The sequence below is a fragment of the Lucilia cuprina genome, chromosome 6 (genome assembly GCF_022045245.1).
Source record: "Lucilia cuprina isolate Lc7/37 chromosome 6, ASM2204524v1, whole genome shotgun sequence".
Taxonomy (NCBI): domain Eukaryota; kingdom Metazoa; phylum Arthropoda; class Insecta; order Diptera; family Calliphoridae; genus Lucilia; species Lucilia cuprina.
Window position 1 is genome coordinate 44,360,603 of NC_060954.1, and position 6,000 is coordinate 44,366,602.

Consider the following 6,000-nt stretch of genomic DNA (forward strand, 5'->3'; position numbering starts at 1 on the left):
TATATCTTTGTATTTTGTATTGTCACGACTATAGTCTGTGTATAGTCACGTCTGTTGTCTCTGTATATTCAAGACAAAAGATAGACTATAAAAAATGTATATATGACTTAAGTCATGATAGATAATAGTCAACACTACAGACAAACTACAAACAATACTATCGATAGATTTTAGTCGACATTGTGGAAAGACTTTAGCCGAGATTATACATAGACTATATAGTCGTCTAAGCTACCGTTGTTGTACCACCCTAATACATACATACGTGTATGTAAATTTACATAAAACAATACAGAAAATATAGGATATAGGAAAAGGATAACATTAAGAAAAACCAACAGATATATCAAATTGTATAATATATATAAAGAAATACACATATACACACAAACATATACAACATAAATATGTAAATACCAACAAATGCCGGAAATGAAATCAATGTTAAATTAGTGATTTTTTGTTTAAATGTAAATTATAAATATGTATATGTAAGTAATTGACTTCGCTTATGTGCCCTGTAGTAACTTGGTATTGGTTACAAAAGGAAAAGAGATCCTTTTGAGATAATATACACATTTTATATTGTTTATAAATTTATTTTTCCGACCTTGAAATATAATAATTCATGTGTTTAAAGCAAATATTTTGAAAAAGATTCGAGTAACTACACTCTCGATTACTGATGGACAAGAAAGTATAATCGTCAAAGTCAATTTAAATTCAACTCCAAATAAACGTTATATTTAAGTAAAAAATACTCTTCTAACATGAAACTACTGGGTATAACCATAAAAATGATTTAACCATGTTAGTTTTTCCTTATAACCAACTAGCAACGCCTATTACAAGTTTACTTGTTTGTTTGTTTGTCTATAAGTAGTTTGATTTATATTAAAGTTTAATACAAATGAAAATACATTTATATTGATTGACCCGTTTGTGCCTTAAAGCTTAAACATAGAAGATAAAAAAACACACATATAATTTTCCAATTGCTCAAAAACACCAGTCAGTGGGTGCTATATTTACAAATCAAATGGAAACCAACATATTTATGGAAATAATAATAAAACTATTTTCTATATAACTATGTATAATTTTATTAAATATAATAAAAGAAACTACTAAAAGAATAAAAATATATAGAAAAACAATACAATAAAACTATGTGAATAAATAAACAACATATTGGTCACACCGACTGATAGCAATATAATAACAAGCAGTCAGTTTGACAAACATACTGCCAACCAGCCAACCATTCAACCATCTAGCCAATCAGCCAACCAAATGATCAATATTGAAAATAAATGCATGAAAACAATTGAACATTACTTCCACCATGTAAGATTTCTATTCAATGAATTTCACAAATATACAAATGCTATATGTGTGTGTGAGCAATAGAACGGACCCTAAAAGGACGAAAAGAACTGATTATATGCTACATTCAGTAAGAGTTATTAAGTGAAATTTTCACTCAATTTCACACATATTCATTAGGTGTCTAGTAAGTAGATTAAAAAATCTAAATTAGTTTCTTAGAAAAACTATTCTTGTTTTTAAGGGCTAGTCTAATAAATAACCAATACATATGTGCTACGGTTCTAATAGGGAAAAACGTTTTTTTTTTTTCTGTGAGAATAATATAACAAGGAATAAAACTCAAAAAGTAGAAATAAAAGAAAACGAAAAAGCAAAATGTATTAATATGTATATATTTTGTAACAGAAATCACATATTCTCAAATACCCAGTTACATGCTTAGAACAATTTTCATATAAAACAATAGGAAATCGAAAACGAATTGGTAAAAATAAAATTAATAAATGAATGAAAAATCAATACATACAGTACGAGAAAATCGTATAAAAGCAAGACAATAACAAAACAAATGTTTAAAATATTAAACAGTTTTTTAAATGGATTACATATAGTCCTGACAAAAGTCCTTATTCTTGACTACAAAAAAAAGAAAAAATTCGTTAGACTAGAACCGGATGATATACGACTGATGCCATAAGTTTAAGGGAACAAATCTGCGTTTTTAGTTTTTCATTTGGTGATCATGTGTCCTTTCAAAAGGGTTTCAAAGTTTTAAAATTTACACTTTTCAAAAAATTTTAAAATATTTTTACTAATCAAACAATATCAAATTTGGTGTCAAACCAACAAGAAGAGTTGGGAAATATTTTGTATTATTTGTATTTTATACTGTTAGGTTGAAAATCTCTCAAAAATCTGTTTTAAAATTTTTATTCTTAAAAATTTATTAAAATTTTCAATATTATTTCTTAAAAAAGTTTTTAAGAATTTTTTATAAATTTTTTGATCCTGACAGAATAAACTAAAAATAACACAAAATATTTTACAACACTTTTTGTGAGCTTAATATCAAATTTGGCATTGTTTGATCAGTAGAAGTATTTCAAAATATTTTTTGAAAAATGTACTTCTTAAAAATTTGAAGTCCTTTAAAAAGGACGAAATAAAAAACTAACAAAGAAAATTTTCTTCATTAAATTTATGGTTTCAGACATATATCATCCGATTCTTGTCTAATTTTGAGTGTCAAACGGTCCTGTAATCTATTTTGACTGTAGTTTATAGTTCCAATCGAAGGCTATAGTCCTAACTGCAATCTATAGTAAAGACTTTTGTTTATAGTCTTGAGTAAAGTCTATATTCCCTGTTATAGTCTATAATATAGAATATAGTTTATAGTTCCGACTATTTGCTATAGTTTTAGCTAAAGTCTGTAGTCCCGAAAATAGTCTGTAGTCCTGGGTATTGTCTATAGTCCTGACAATAGTTTATAGTGCTGAATATAGTCTATAGTCGGTTTTAATGTATAATGACTTTAGTCCCGTTACTTTAGTCTATAGTCCCGACTTAGGTCTATAGTTTTGAGTATATTCTATAGTCCCAAATATAATCCTTAATAGTAACTATAATCCTGACTATATTCTATAATTTCAAATACAGTCTATAGTCCCGACTAGAGTCTGTAAAGTTATATATAGTTCCGACAATAGTGTATAATATTTTCTTTATTCATGACTTTAGTTTCGACTATATTCAATAATTCCAAATACAGTCTATAGTCCCGACTATAGTCTGTAAAGCTGTATATAGTTCAGACTATAGTGTATAATGTTGTCTTTATTCATGACTTTAGTCTCGACTATAGTCTATAGTATATTCTCGACTATAGTCACTAGCCCTGACTATTGTCTGTATCTGCGGCTATAGTCTGTAGAGGTGACTGTAGTCTATATTTTATATAGTCTATATAGTTCTATAGTCCAGTCTTTAGTCAATCGTCCAAACTACAGTATAAGGTGTAGAATTGTCCTAACTATTTTCTATATTCTAAAAATCGCCTATAGTTCCGACTGTAGTATATAGTCCTCACTATATTCTAAAGACTTTTTTATATTATTCAATAGTCTGTATATTATAGTCTTGATTATGCCCTAATACTCTAGATCATATTCAATGTTTGCGACAGTTATCTAAAGTCGTGACATAAGTCCACAGTTAGACTAGTGGTAAATTTATACGAATTGGTAATTTTCAAACATATTCGTTTTGTAGTACGATAAACAAACGACTTTTTAGAAATGATTTTCGAATTTTCAGGGCTACCATAAAGCCGAAGAAAAAAATTTTATAAATTTTTAAAAATTGAGACTAGAACTTTTGTCGTACCCTTAATCGATACCTAATGAGTGTATTAATCTGATGAATATTTACACATATATATTTTATATACATATATAAATAAAATATGATGTGATAACAAATGCTTTTGTCATAAAATAATATGTATAAATATTGTTATTTTCTTCACACACACACATGAAAAATATGAAAATTTTATAATAAATTAGAGAAAATAAATACATATGCATATGTATATATTTTTATAAATATTTTCCTATAGAAAACAAAACATATGTAAAGTTGTGTATGAAAGTTATTAAAGTTACTAAAAGAGATTAATAGTTTCAAATAAATTTTTTGAAACTACTTAAACATAGATTAAAATGTATTGATTTATGAAGATAAATATGTTATTCGAAAGGATTTATTTTGTAAATTAAAATAAAAAATATTATTTAAGGTAATTTTTATGGGAAAATAAATCTATTGATAAATAATTATTTCAAGGTTTATAGTAATTTAATTTACTTTAATTTTGTTGGTAAAATATTAGTAATTTTGTAAAAAAAAAAAAAAACTAATAAAATGATTTCTGTCAGTATAACTGAAAACAATATTAGGAATAATTTACCAACAGCTTTTATCCTCAGATGGGAATAAGATGTACACGTTTGGTACCAAATTGACACCAAAATTCATACAATTTTTCAATAACATCCGTTGCTAAAGTTGATAACACAACGAAATATAAATTTTATACACATTAAATATTGACAACGCTGTGTTTCCAACATAGTGTTGTCGTACGGATTCATATTAAATTATATATTAAGAAATTATAAACATTTTGGTGTCAATTTGATACCAGGCTTGTATATTTTGTTTTCCCTCTTTGTAGCCTTCTTTGGAAATCATGCTGAGACTATTATTTAAGTTTGGTATGTTCTCCATGGCGGCTGTTAACATGTTGTTATATTTGTTTTTTTCTTTTCAAAAATTACTCAGTTTAACATTTTTTTCACTTTAATTTTTTGGACTTTTGATGTTTCCTGTAGTAGTAACAAATTAAATTTCAACACGATTATAAAAAAAACATGCAAGATTTTTCTTTTCAACATATGAAGCCTTTATATATTCTTTATATTTAATAGTTAAAAATACCGCAAAGAAATCGTATAAAATTGTATGTCTACAATAAAGTCTGGCAATTAAACAAAAAAGAAAAAAGTCCAAATAAGGTGCGGTAATGTTTTTTTCTAGGTTTCTCTTTTCTACATATATAATTTTCTTTTGTTGTTTGGGGAAAGGAAACCGCTAAACACGCAGATTTTTTTTATTTCATATAGATTATACATATTTTCCTTTTTTTATTTCAAAAAAAGGGGTATATAAATTGGGTCGCCTATAAAAACATACCTACTTCAACAAAAAGCCCCTAGGAAAGCTTAACATAAAAAAGAATCCTGCAAAGATTTGTTTTATTTTAACCACAAACAAACAAAACAACTTCAAACATGTCATCAAGTATGATAACGAGTCCTTGTTATAAAGACGTTGTGTGTTAGCAAAACATCGTCATCATCTCGCTATTATCATTAACAACAAACACTATGTAGTCTTGCTAGATATTTTATTTAATCTATGACAAATTTTTTTTAATATAAATATTTCTTTTTAAACTTTTATAATATTTTGACCTAAATATAAAAAACTTTATATTTTTTTTGTTTTGAACCAAATAATTTATGCTACACAGACTTAAGTTATTTGTTACGCTCAGCATGACAAAATAGTTTAGAAAAACTGTAAAATTTCTTAAATATCTCACGAGTCGACTACTGTAAGGCATTTAAAATATGACTTAATTTTGACAAGAAAAATAGGCAAAAAAAAAAAAAGAAATAAAACATTATTTCACATAAAAACCACATGTTTGATAGGTATTAAATTGCAATAATGTTTCAACCCCTTAAAGTGTGCAATACAAAAAAATATATATGTATGTGTGTTAAGAAAAGTGGTATGAATAAAGTCAGTAGCGTAGACATATTATAATATATAATCCAACTTCCACACAACAGTCTGTAGTACAGAATGTAGACAACAGTCCAGACAATATGATGCATTGTTCTTAGGCCAGACTTCAGCCTACAGTCTACAATTTAGTCGAAAGTAAAAATTATAATCTATAGTACAGAATAAAGTCAAACTAACTAAAACTACGTCTAGACTATAGACTAGACTATAGACTAGACTATAGACTAGACTATAGACTAGACTATAGACTAGACTATATACTAGACTATAGACTAGACTATAGACTAGACTATA

At 26.5% G+C, this 6,000-nt stretch overlaps 1 protein-coding gene across 5 annotated transcripts in view; it reads left to right on the plus strand.

Annotated features, from left to right (window-relative positions):
* LOC111684296 (semaphorin-2A) overlaps positions 1-6,000 on the plus strand; it is a 170,054-nt gene that overhangs the window by 87,479 nt on the left and 76,575 nt on the right. The window lies entirely within an intron of this gene.